Genomic DNA, 14,039 nt, shown 5'->3' with positions numbered 1-14,039 from the left:
TAAGCCACTCTTAGATTTCCTAACTCTTAAAAAAGGTATGAGAATTGGATGAAGGTGGTCAAAAGGTATAGACGACTTCTGATAAACAAGTATCTGGGGATGTAATGTACAACATGATGGCTATAGGTAACACTGCTGCATGGTATTTTTGAAAGTTGCTAAGAGAGCAAATCCTAAAGTTCTCACCACAAGGAAAAAAACATTTTTTTTCTTTTACTTGAGTAACTATATGAGGTGACGGATGTTAACTAAACTTATTGTGGCAATCACTTCTGCAACTCAATTATGCCACACATCTTAAACTTATGCAGTGCTGTATGTCAATTATATTTCAGTAAAATTGAAAGAAAAAAAGGTGTGAGATACTATTTGTTTTCAGCTGCTATTATCGGGATAATGTTACATAGCAATAGATAATTCATACACAGACACACACCTCCCACATTTCCCAAATATATAACTTTCTACAAAGTAAATCAAAATGCCTAGAAAAGAGGACTCATGTTCTAGATTATGATACATCTCTTTTCTACAGAACCTTTAAGATTATACATTCTGATCAGATCTACTCTGGAGGGAATAACAGTTAACTTGACGAAAGTGAATCTTAATTAATATAAGTAACCCAGCTCTGACCTCGTAGTCAACTCTTCAGATTTTCAATCAAATACTGTCAATAATATTTATCATATTCTGTTAGACCAGGGGTCAACAAACAGGCCAGGGAGTAACCATTTTAGGCTTTGTAGGCCAAAAAGCAAAACCAAGAATATTATGTAGACACTTACATAACAATCATTTAAAAATGTAAACACCATTCTGAGCTCCCAGGCCCTGCAAATATAGGTGGTGGGCCATGGTTTGCTGACTACAGAGTCTAGACTACAGAAAGTATATGGTCTCTCATACTAAAGCAAATCCAATGCTTCCTGTGTCTGTATTTCAAAGGCTTTCCCCAGAGGTTGCATGTTATGCAAATCTCAATAAAACAACAAAACTTCTTAACTATAATAGCTGTATTTTCATATAAAAAAGAGGCTTGCTATTCCAAAGTTAACAATATCTCAACACCAGAGTCATAAGAACAAAGACACACGTTCCTGTTAAACTGGAAGAAATGCAAATTTGTTTCAGTCAGGGTATTATGGACAAGAGGGTTATGGTAGTAATGTCCCCAGCAAATAAATTTATCATTAAATGAGAAGGGATTTGAGTAGCAAAAACAACATACTGGTTACTGAATACAGCAAGGAATCATACAATTCACTTAAAACTATTGCCATTATCACATCCTTTAGCTTTAAAATTCCTCAAGTTACAGGCTTCCTTATTCACTTATTTATCTATTTATCTACTTCATCTACCTATTTATTTTTTTTGCTGAGGGCGATTTGCCCGAGCTAACATCTGTGCCAATCTTCCTCCACTTTATGTGTGGGTTGCCGCCTCAGCATGGCTGCCGAGTGGTTAGGTCCATGCCCAGGATCTGAACATGAACTCAGGCTGCTGAAGCAGAGCACACCAAACGTTTTAACCACTACACCATGGGGCCATTCCCTAATTTACTGTTGTTAAAAATAAAGAAGAGCACACAGCTCTGTAAACTCAACTTATTTGGACCAATGGATGCCTGGAATGAGGCTAATCATATTAAATTAGCACTGGAAGAAATATAATAGTCAGGAGACCTCTAATGTCTTGTCCTTACACTCTGTGACTGGCTGTCCAACTTTTGCCTAGTCATTTGTTTCCTCTGGGATTCAGACTTCATATGATGGAGCTAAAATTTACTATATCTGAATCCTCTGAAAGGCAAAAATCCAGGACTCTAACATATATTCAAAACAAATATGAAGAAGTCTAAAGCCTAAAACAATTTAATTCTGTCTACTTAATATCTATTAAGTGGTAAACAGGGATTCTTATACTAAAAAAAGGGGAGAAAATGAAAAGAAAGGAAGATCTGGAAAATACTCCATTCGCTTAGGTTCTCATATTAGGAAAATTCTCTCTAAGAAGCCACTGAAACGCTTTCTAAAAGGCAGGCCTGTCTCCTTATTTAATTTGCCTTAAGACAATTGTTTGTCTCTGTCTCTAAAACTACAGACCCATTAATCTTCTCGGCAGAATTCCTTTTCCCCCCAAAAAAGCTTCCTGTCAAGTGTCCTCTCTCAAGTGAAACTATACTGAAAGCACTTGCTATCAGTCTGGTGGGCCAATCCATGACCCTGAAAACCCCTATAAGAACAATAACGGGATCCAGCTACATGGCCACCAGCGGACAGCTGGGTACTCACTGTGGAGATCACACATAGTCTTGCACTCACTTGGCTACACAGTCTGCTGCTGGGTGGCTGAGAGCATTTAGGGAAGACCTCATTATCCTATCCTTGGCAGCTGGTGACAGGAAAGGATCCAGTTTGAATCTCAGTACTATGTCTTGAGATATTGTTTAAAGTCTTCAATATCTTAGACATACTTAGCATAAAGTTGTGAATGTACTTAGAGTCTATACTGAGGTAAAATTCTTTAAAAACTGGAAAATATTAAGTACCTTAGGAAAACTCAAATTTTCTTAAATTGATTTCTCAATAAATTTATTGCTGCACCATGGCTTATCATCTTTTCACCAATAAATCTATTCCATATATTACTTTAATGGGGTTGAAAAGAGGGACAGAGAAGGTCTAAATGTTTCAAAGTAAAGAGTGGAAATGAAACTAATATTTTAAATAAGCTGATTTGGGACTTGAAAAATTCTAACCATTATTCTCCCTCCATTGTGTTCCACAAAGGATGAGGTGGCTTACAATTTTTTTAAATTGCAGAATAAATATTTACTATAAAAAAAATCAATGCTAATGAAAAACAAAAGCAGAAAATTAGGACCAGGAAAAAAGAATATACAACATTGTAGCTACAGTTAATTGAACTTCAAATTTTGGCTTTGAGTTTCCCGGGGCTCCCAGGTACTTCTGAAAACCACTGGGTAACAGACTCTGGTTAGAGTAAGGACATCAGTAACTTTTTTGCCAATTTTTGTGAGAAGCTGAACGAATTAGTTGGAGGAGGAATTCTCTGATGAAGACCTCGATAACAGAAACCAAATACAGCGGTCCTCCCTTATCCATAGGGAACACATCCCAAGACCTTCAGTAGACAGGACTGAACTCTACATAGACTATGTTTTTCCTAGACAGTCATGTGCCGCATTAACAATGCTGCAGTCAACAACGAACTGCATACACAATGGTGGACCCATAAGATTAGTACCCCACAGCCTAGGGGTGTAGTGGGCAATACCATCTACATCTGTATAAGTACACTATGAAGTTCCCACAACAAGGAAATCACCTAATGATGCATTTCTCGGAACGTATCCCTGGCATTTAGCAATGCATGACTGTACATACATACCTAAGAGCAAGTTTAATCTATAAATTAGGCACAGTAAGAAATTAACAATAACTAATTATAAAATTGAACAATTATAATACACTGTAATTAAAGTTACCATAGGTCTTAGCAACCTCACCATACAATTTCTTTTCTTCCCTTATGAGGCAAGAGCTTTCACTTTTTCACTTAAAGGAAGCACTTTACCAACTATCCAAATTGCCAGCATCACTACTCCTATGCTTTGGAGCCATTATTAAGTTAAAAAAGGGTTACTTGAACACAAGCACTGCGATACCACGACAGTGGATCTGATAACCAAGATGGCTACTAAGTGACTCGCGGGTGGGTAGCATACACAGTATGGATACGCTGGACAACGGGATGATTCACGTCCTGGTGGAATGTCTCAAGATTTCATCACGCTACTCAGAACAGCGCAATTTAAAACTTAATAAATTTTTTATTTCTGGAATTTCCATTTAATATTTTTGGACCCTGGTGGACTGCAGCTAACCGCAGGTAACTGAAACCATGCATAAGGCGGGACTACTATATAGAGGTAAGTGCTGAGGCATGACAATTAAGGCATCTAAACCGGGCCATCCACCCCTTTGTGAGGTGAACAGCAGAGCAGCTGTGAGCAGTGTCTCGTTTTTTGTTATTTGGAGAGCCCACTTCAGCACATGCACAAGTACTAAACTGACCCCTGTGGAAGACGATCTTCGCGTGGAAAATTTTCAGAAGGGGTGCCCACAGGATCACAGAAAGGTCTTCAGGATGCTGGCGTGGATATTCCAGCTTTGGCAATGCTTTCCGGTGGGCTTAGCCACTAAATAGGTTTAAGCTTCCTGCAAGGCCAGTCATTAGCAAAACACTGATAAATCCCCAAGCATTTTATTTCCTGGACAATTAAAAACAGAATAATTAATGAAAGAAAAAAGCCAACCATGATCATCTTTTTTCCTTGGCTTGTATATTAGGATGTGTTTTCTTTTAAACTGTGGGACAAGCTGAGACAAAAAAAATAGTAGGTAACCATGTTTTGCTGGTTCTCCTCACTTAGAAACTGTGAGTCTAATTTCTTCTATTTCACAGACGACAAAAATGAAACGCAGATACTAGGTGATTTGCCAAAGGTGGTGCTGCTATTTAGTGTCTTCTAACTCCTGGGTACAGTGGTCTTGTTTTTTTTAATTCTTATAAGCACTGCCTTCCTTATAAAATTCACCTAAATATCCTGAAAGTAATATTCACAGAGATATGTGAAAATACATACTTAAGATTAGAAATTTGTCTTAAGACTCATTTGCTATTAATAAGCAAAGAATTAATGAATACTTGGTTTGCCTACCAATTTTAAACTTAAAAAGGTATGGATTATCCCCATCTCAAAAAAAAAAAGCCACTCGGAAAATTCATAACTGCTTTATGTCAATAAATTTTGCTACCACTTGATAACAATTCCTCTTAAATTACTGCTCTTTAAACCACGGTTTATTTGTCATGCACAAGCTTTCTCACACTGACTCCTTACCATCCATCCTGCAAGCCCAGGGATGACAAATACCCAGCACAAATGCCATCCCTTCCAAACCCAGAGCAAACATGGCAGAGCCCAAATGGGGCTCCAGAATCCTCAAAACTACATTCCAGGAAGCTGTACAGTAAAATTCATATCCTACTCTTTCCTCACACCTAGATTTCCAGTTCCTTCTTCCTCTTTAGCCTCTACCCTAATACCAAATTCATCTTTTAAAATAGTGCTTTGATCCTTCCTCTAAGACCTTCAGAGTCTTTCAACTACCTGTAAAGTAAAACCTAAGCCCACGATGTTAACACCAATCTAATGCCTGCCTTTTCCCAGCCTGACCACTATACCCTAAACAACTAGATCTGGCAAGTGACCACGCCGCCCCCTAACTGCACTTCCCTCCTGAAACTGACAATCACTCCCCTTCCTCCCTCCTTCTACCTCTGTTTCACAGCCTCCCCTGACTGCTCCAGTCCACAACAGTATCTCAAGCCTCGGAAATCTTCGTGTTCCTATTAGCTCTCCTATTCATTTGCTCCTAGACACACGGAGCTGAAGGAACTTTTGTCCAGTTACCTTGCACTTTCATTCACTCATGCATTCAACATATGCTGTACCATAAGCACTGTGCTAGAGGCTAGAAACACAATGGTGAGGTAAAACAGGCCGATTCCTGCTCTTCAAGAATGTGGTCTACACCGGAAGTCCAACCAGAAATAATCACACACATAGATAGAAAATAACAACTAAGGAAAGTGTTCCAAAGGACAGGAAAATCAAGGGCATATTCAAAGAAGTGGCTTTGGAGTGAGGGAGTTAACCAGGGATGGAGGGAGGGAAGAGTCAAGGACTGGTGGTCTCAGATACCGGAAACATGGAAAATGCACTGTGGTAGGAAGGAAAACCCTACAGTGTTAGGGAATACTAAAAGACCAAGGGGGCTGATTTGCAGAGACTGGGCACCACAAGCTGAGGTGGGAAGGGCAGGCAGGGAGTCAGATCAGCACTATTAGTTTGGAGTCATATGTTCAGATACTATAAAGCCCTGTACTGTCTACTGCATTACTGTACAGTTGGAAACTTAAAACTCACTTGCTCAATAAGTTAAATGCATCAATTGGAGTGTGCTGAAATATTAACCGAAATACACAGAATTTGCTAAAGAAATAAGCAGTCTGGGAGACAATCACAACTGACTCCTATCTGATTCTCAACCGTCCCTGCCCTTAGATCACGATCCTCAAATCTGACTGCACATTAGAATCAACTGGGGAGCCTTTAAAGAACAATGCTGCTCTGGCCCCACCAATAAAGATACTGATTTGGTGGGTCTGAGAAGGGGCCCATCTAGGCAAAGGTCTTCTAAACAGCTCCCCAGGAGACTCTCATGTAGAATGGGTAGAGAACTATTTGTCTAGGGACAGCTCTCCTAACAAACTTCTTAGAAACAGCCTTGTGTTTCTTCTCAGAGCCCTTCCTTAAACACTAGACATTGCCTCCCTGATTCCTCCCAGCTTCGGGGTCCTCAAACACATCTGAGTAGCTCAGTGCCAGGAACCACACTCCTTCTTTTCACACCCTTTCAAACAAGCAAGCTGGTATCAAAAACGAGGTGGGGGTAGAGTAACGTGTTGAGTGGGAATAACAAAACCACCCTGAAAGTAAGCAATTCAGTCTTGAATACTCTAGTCCAAAGTGTGGTTTGTGGGAGACGGGGTAAAATCCATAAGGTGGCGGATCAAACGAGAAAAACGAGCGACTTCTGTGCAAGAGAGCAGCTTTCCCCTGCCCTCACCAGCAGCAGAAAGGGAAGAAGAACAGGCAAAGGGAAGCCACTTGATTCACGCTTGCAGTGCCCCCGGGAAAAAGCTTTGAGAAACCGACAGAGATCATGAGGCAGCAGGGTCCCCAGAAACTGGAGGAAGGAGGCATTCAAAATTGCTCCTGAAGTTGCAAGCCTGTTAACAGTTATCAGAACTCCAATACAAATCAAATACAGGTCAACTCTTAAGCTATTAAAATTGCCTGAATTTAAGTGGAGAGACTGGCTATAGCTTGTGTTTTGTCATATAAGAAAACTGCTGGTCAATGTTATCTGTAATAATAGGATTCTACCGCTAACACTGGTTATATACAAAGGTAATGTTTATAATAATTCAAAATTAAATGCATCTTATGAATACATTCAGATTTCACTGGCTACTTTGGATCATCTGTTCATTTCTCTTCAGTATTAGGCTAATGAGCAAGGCATAAAAGAAATTTTAACCATTGAGTAGGCAGTTTTACACTTAAAAAAAAAAACCAGGATTTGTTTACTGAAGTTTTTCTCAAAAGATGCAATGTGGGCCAGCCCTGGTGTCCTAGGGGTTAAGTTCAGCATGCTCTGCTTCAGCGGTCTGGGTCCAGTTCCCAGCTCAGACCTACAACACTCATCTATCAGTGGCCATGATGTGACAGTGCCTCACATACAAAAAGAGGAAGATTGGCAGCGCATGTTAGTTTAGGACAAATCTTCCTCAGCAAAAAAAAAAAAAGAAGTAGTAGTAGTGATGCAATTTTCACCTATTTTAAAACTAAACACATTCTAAGAACAATTACAAGCAACACACACAATGAGAAAAATTAGCTCTTTCCAAGTACTTTCTGTTCTAAGATGAATGTGGGCCAACTGTAAATGGCACCATCCTGGCATCTTTATTTGAAGTCATTTTCCATTTAAAGAGCCTCACATCAAAGGGAGAAGTGTCTTTCATTACCCATCCCACTTAATGCCCACAAACTCCTCTCAGTTCCACTGACCAGAGTATATAGAACTGACGTGAGATGGGATTATTGGGCTTCTTAAGGCCTTTACTTGCTGTTGGCTAAAGGTTGAACACTTGGCATTGTGCCTGACCTATGCAACACATGTGGAATTGTCAGCCTAACATAAAGTGTCTCAAGGAGAGTCTTGAATGAATGAGTGAAATAAAAAACTATGTCTGCTCAGCAAATGCCTCTCACCTTCAAACTTGTAAGTTTCAAACATCCATGAAATATTGTTTTTTCTTTAAATCCAGAATCAGAACATTCCATTCCACCTTTTGATGACGTAATTGGAAACACATTTCATTCAGATTTTTATTTCCTTCCCAAAACCTGGTTACGCTTGGAAAAAAAGGAAGACTTTAAAATGTCACTCAATAGATGTCTGTCTTTTAGCAATGGCTGCATTCTTGGAAATGTGTTCTATTTCATCACCATCATTAAGTCAATAGTATGTCTTATTGTTTAAAATATTAACAATATAAATTTTAAAACTGGCAGAAATAATGCAAAATTATCATGCATCAAGAATCTTTTTCAAATACATTTCTCATCTTGAGGTACTTAAAAGTTTTCTGTAAACTCAACAATTTAATACTCCCCAAACCATTTCCTCTACCTGTAGTATTTCATTCAAATGATGAAGCTTAAAACATACAGAAAACACTACACTACTACCCTTCTTTACAAAAACTTTCTAAAGTAATGAGCCTGTTTACACAGGACTAAGCTCAACCTCAAGTAAATGAACGACATTACAATTCCCTGTTGGAGATTATAATCTAAACCTATACAGCACAAAATATTCAGGGCATATAAAACAAAACAAAATATTTGATACAAGCTAAACAGTGCATTCAGCGGACTGGTGAATAAATAGGCAAAGGAGTAATGGCAGTACGTTGCAGTAAATAATTATGACTTCCTATGGAATAGCTGAACACTTCTTGATATTATAGGAATCTACTTGATTCAAATCTCTAGGATTACTGAGAGGAGGAAGCTGACAAGCAGAAAAATTTAATCTGTTCAAGGGGGGAATATAAAACAACAGATACAGTGTGCACAGCCAAACATAAGAATGATAAAAATTTTATTTTCATTTCTTCTCTGGGTGGTTAATACGGTTAAGTCGCTCAAGTGGGAAGTTAGTTACTGGACAGAGTTTAGTTTTACTTTCAGAAGTATGTAATTATTATTTTTCTCTCCGGTCAGAATTTTTACAATGCATTACCATCATTCAATCATCAGGTGATCTTTTTTAAATAGGTAGTGTGCATTTTCAAATTGGTTAAAGATCCTTCCTCACAGTAAGACTAATGTTCAATCTAACAAAACAAACTTAACGTATGACTCCTTTAAACAATAATTAGTAAATAATTTGAACAAAAACAAGTAAGGTTTCCAAAGAAATCAAATCTAGCTTCACCTTAGTTCTCTACCAAATTTGTACAGGCGAAACCTGAAGAGGTCCACAGTTAAGGGCGACCAATGCCTCAAAACACAGTTACCTTCCACTTTGCTCTTCAGTGTAACTCCTTCCTCTGCAAGTTAGTATATCATACTGACTATGTGTATGTTCTGCATGGTTTATGTCTATCCTCATTCTTAAAATGGGAGTAATACTAGATAAAGGTCATCTATAAAATGACTTGTACCAGGCCTGGCATATAATGGCGCCTCAATAAATGGTTATTACCCCGCCTCCTGCTGTAGATCAAAGTACGGCTCACCTGAGCTACTTCCTATGAACCTCCTCGCCAGTACTGTCCTTTCTTTAGTTTACCACAAAGAGTGTCAAAGTTCATTCTTCCACTGTCACTGATCATACCACTCCCTTCCTCAAAAGTTTCAGCAGGAGTTCCCACATGTACTATGGGCCAGATCTAAGTTCTGAACTTCACAAGCCATTCCCAAGGAGCACTGGCACTTCTAGACATTCTCCAGAAGCATCTTTTGTGTAGACAACTCTTTCTGCACCCAAATTCAACCTACAGAGTCATCTGTGTTAATTATACCCTGAAGTCTCACTTCTTCATTGTCTCATCAAATATTTACTGAACGTCCACTATACGCAAGGTGTATTTATTAACCTCTCTGACTGACAAAAGAAGTGATAGCTAGAAACCCCTCAGCAATTCAAACTCAGAATTTGTTTGGTTTCACTACATTTCACACTTCTACTTTGTTGCTTTCTCACTTTCAACACTTTTGCTCATACATTCGGAAGCAATTCTCTCAAAACAACAATTTCACAAATAAGAAAACTATGAGAGGCCCAGAGTTGGTACTGACCTTTTAAGACCATCTACTTTTAAGATCTTCTGGCTAGTGACAATGCAGGAACAATCTCATTTCGGTCTCTGGGGTACACACCTCCTTGGAGGCACTTGCTCTCTCTCACTCGCTCTATTTATTTAAAGACCTTGCTGGCTTGTTCTCTGCCATGAATTATCTACCTGTATTTGATGTACTACAGTCTTACGTCACTCAGGACATGTTTTAATGTCTTTACACTACCGTCAGGCAGTCGTAGTAGGAGTTATGGGTTCAGTTGGTTTGAAGGTGATGTTAATGAAGCCAAGATTATACTTCTATCTCCAGGTAGACCAAGGTGTTCGGCTCTGTGGTGCCCAGATACACTGCTGCTGTTACGACTGTTACTATAAATGCCTACCATTACACAAAGCAAAAGAGTAAACCAATCATTCAACATTCAACCAAGAGACACTGGTGTTGACAAGTCTAACAGTCCTTTCCATCTGTGGATGGATAGGGATAGCAGTGGCAAGAAAAGCCTATAAACTATTATTTTTAAATGTGAAAGATGGTGGTTATGAGGTTATTATAGCACAAAACTTTGCCCCGGGAGATGAGTAACGGAAATGACTAGGGAGTCGTCAATCAGTGAACCAGGCGAACAAACGGACCATCCCTAAAACACACGTAAAGGGAGAGACAAATTAAGTGTGGGGACTCCAAATAATTTGGGCAGCCAAAGCACCATAGGTGTTCACTAGGTATTTGGGTTACCAGAAGACTAAAAGCATATGCCAGGCTGTGATGTCTCAAGTACAAAGAACGCCTCTGCTGCCAGTTTCATTGTGCATTTGTAAATTCACATGAGAACTGATTATATCACAGTATATTCTCCTAGGTCCACAATCTTTCTCAGCTTGAACCACAGAACACAAAGATTTCATTGATTATTTTCTCACTTCTCCCAAGGATATATCTAACTAGTAGGATTCTGAATGCATAGGGGAGAAGGTAATTCACTATCTCCAATGGAAGCCTTACAGCAGTAGAGATTAATTCTCTTCACAACTGGTTAAGAAGGGCTGTTGGGTTTAAAAACTGTCTTTGAAGTTATCTTAGTACTGAACACAGAACGTACATCTATCTCAACTGAGGTTTGTGCTCTTCCGTGAAAGCTAATAAATGCTAAGAAATTTCCATTGCTGTTCACTTTTCCTCTTAGAGGTGAAAGGGGAAGAAGCAATAAGATACACTGTTTTCCACAGTCTCTAAAATAACTGCAAATAATTTAATTGCTAAGCACCTTGGATGATGAATTTATTTAAAGCAAAATTTTGTAAAAAAAAAAAAAAAATTACAACCCACTAATTAAGGAGGATTTAGAGCTGGGAAGCACTGCTGAGATCTAATAAGCATAAGCCTTTCAACTTACAGAGCAGAAAACAAGTCAGGGAAGATTTAGGTGACTTGCCCAGAGTCACACATGGTGTGCAGGCAGGGCGCGCTGAGCTCAAGATTTTCCAGGCACTCCTGGTTCACTACCCATCATCTTTTCCATCAACATACTCCACCTCAAAAACAAGGACTTTATAAAGGAGTAATAATTAGCAATAGCAATCATGGGGAAGAAAAAGCATTACTTTATAATGCTTCCCAAACTCAGTATTTATATTCATTTGAACATACATTCTCATAACGAAGCCTATGTGGCTGTACTTCAAATGTCAACTGTTTTATTTTTTAAGGAAGACTGGCCCTGAGCTAACATCTGTTGACAATCCTCCTCTTCTTGCTGAGGAAGATTGGCCCTGAGCTAACATCCATGCCCATCTTCCTCTACTTTATATGTGGGACGCCTGCCACAGCATGGCTTGAGAAGCAGTGTATAGGTCCATGCCTAGGATACATCCTGGTGAACCCCAGGCCGCCAAAGCAGAATGTGCAAACTTAACCACTGCGCCACGGGGCCGACCCTCAATGTCGACTTTTTAAAGTCTGAAAATCCTTTTAAACTTGTTTACTGTATTAATGACATTGTTGTTCAAGTCAATGAGAAACTGATTACTATCAGGAGAAATATTCTCTTATATGCTAAGAACATCTAACTTATAGATATCCAATTTTGTAATAATTTTTAAAACAAAGTTAAAAATAAAACACAAACTACATCTTTAAGGCTTCTATAAGAAGATATTTTACAAATTCAACTTTAATAACATCTTATGTCTCATTTACACCTTCACTTTACCAGAAGAAATAAGCAAAGTCTGAATTTACTTGGCTCAAGCCAAAGTAATTTATTTTCAGTGCTACAGGTTTTAATAGTGGTTATTATTTATCTTTTGCTATGATCTACTTAGACACTTTAAGGTATACTCTAAACTATATTGACACCTCAGAACACAAACCTAAGGATATTTTATATGTAACGAAAATGAGCAATCAATCAATTTTAGCGTAGATGACAAGTTCTAGACTAACAACCAGCAAAAATTAAGGATGATTCAGCCAATCTGTAAACCTGTGATGAGAGGCCATCTCAATATTTATCTCTAGAAACTAATGTAAAAAGAGGATCCCCCATGTCCCATGAAACCACTTCACAGGTAACCAAGACTACATATGCACCAAGCTTGGCAGCTTTAAAGGTCAAGACCCGTAGGGAGGCAAAATTGAGGTTGGTTCATTATTATCATTCTCAAAAGATTCAGAAGGGTTCCAATCAATCCTTATGCAGCTATACTAATGGTGTGAATAGAGACGATAGAAATTCAACAATTTTTTCCATATTGCGCCCAAATGGGATCCCATTATTTGCTAGCAGATTTACCTTTTCATATACACACATGCTTAAGTGGAGCAGAGCAACCTAGAGATCAGGGCAAATTTCCAGGTCAAAGAGGAATTCCTTCCCCAAACACCTACCCTCCCTACTCCCAAAGACACTGACAAACAAGTGTATTAGAGAATATTCTTCAAAAACAGAAAAATAAAATCCATCATCAGCTCTAAATGCTGTGAAGAAAACCTAATTAAACTATACAGTGAAAATGTAGCCAGTGAGAACTGCCATGCTTGGGAAGAAAATTAAAGAAAGGAGATTAAGTCCAGTCACCTGCTCATTAACTATCCACATTTCTTCAACAGTCTGCAAAACACACTTCCGGGTTTGTAACTGACAGACAGCATCCAAATCAGCTTGGAGCGGCCCTATCCACTCAGTTTTCTAGACTATGGTTGGTAAGAGGACAGGATCAGACTGCCTATATAGCTGGGTGCTGCTTGGCTAACTGCAGCCTAACCAAAAGTCAACTCAGCAGGACCCATTGCCACAGAAGGACTGAAAACCGTTACTTGAAATCTGTTTCTGGGAAACTCCAAGATAGTAGATGTTTAAAAGAGTCTAACATGCTTACTGAAACACTTGCCCATATTTTCACTTCCGTGCAACAACTATGTGAGAAAAACTTGTGTTAAGTTAAAAGTCCACAGAAGCAGGCGCTCTGTGTCTACAACACGAACCTTCATCTAACTGTGCACAATGCAAAACAAAGGAGACATCTTCCCAAAAGAACGCAGCTAATTCTCTGATGAGAATGATCGTGCACAACAGCTTAACATGTTACTCCACCAACACTCCAGATGCCACACACGTTTCTTCCCTCACAGAATTATCTCATCTGAGAAGCTTTTCAGTGAAGCAACAACTAAATTCTCATTAACTTTCCTCCCATCTTATCACTAAGTTTAGATATGTTGTTTTACTTCTTAGGAAGAAAAATCTGTAGCTTCTGTAGGCAAAAATATGCATACGAACTAGGAAGTGTACACTTCTTAGTTCACGCTATTGAGTCTTATCTGAGAGTGATCTCAGGCACCTCTAGTTTCTAATTTTCATTATGAGAGTCACTTACATGGCTTGCTGTCCACATATGTTTACACACTGCCCCAAAGCCAGGACTGGCCAGCACAGGGGAGATTCATAAAAGATGGTTGATGCAAAGCAGTGCAACGCATGTGGGAAAAGTACTCAAATAATCTT

The 14,039-nt window shown here is 38.9% G+C and overlaps 1 protein-coding gene across 1 annotated transcript in view; it reads right to left on the bottom strand.

Annotated features, from left to right (window-relative positions):
* RYBP (RING1 and YY1 binding protein) overlaps positions 1–14,039 on the bottom strand; it is a 74,163-nt gene that overhangs the window by 26,727 nt on the left and 33,397 nt on the right. The window lies entirely within an intron of this gene.

The sequence above is a fragment of the Equus asinus genome, chromosome 21, assembly GCF_041296235.1.
Source record: "Equus asinus isolate D_3611 breed Donkey chromosome 21, EquAss-T2T_v2, whole genome shotgun sequence".
NCBI classification, from domain to species: Eukaryota; Metazoa; Chordata; class Mammalia; order Perissodactyla; family Equidae; genus Equus; species Equus asinus.
Note: the sequence above shows the minus strand (reverse complement) of the source record. Positions and strands in the feature narration are given on the sequence as shown.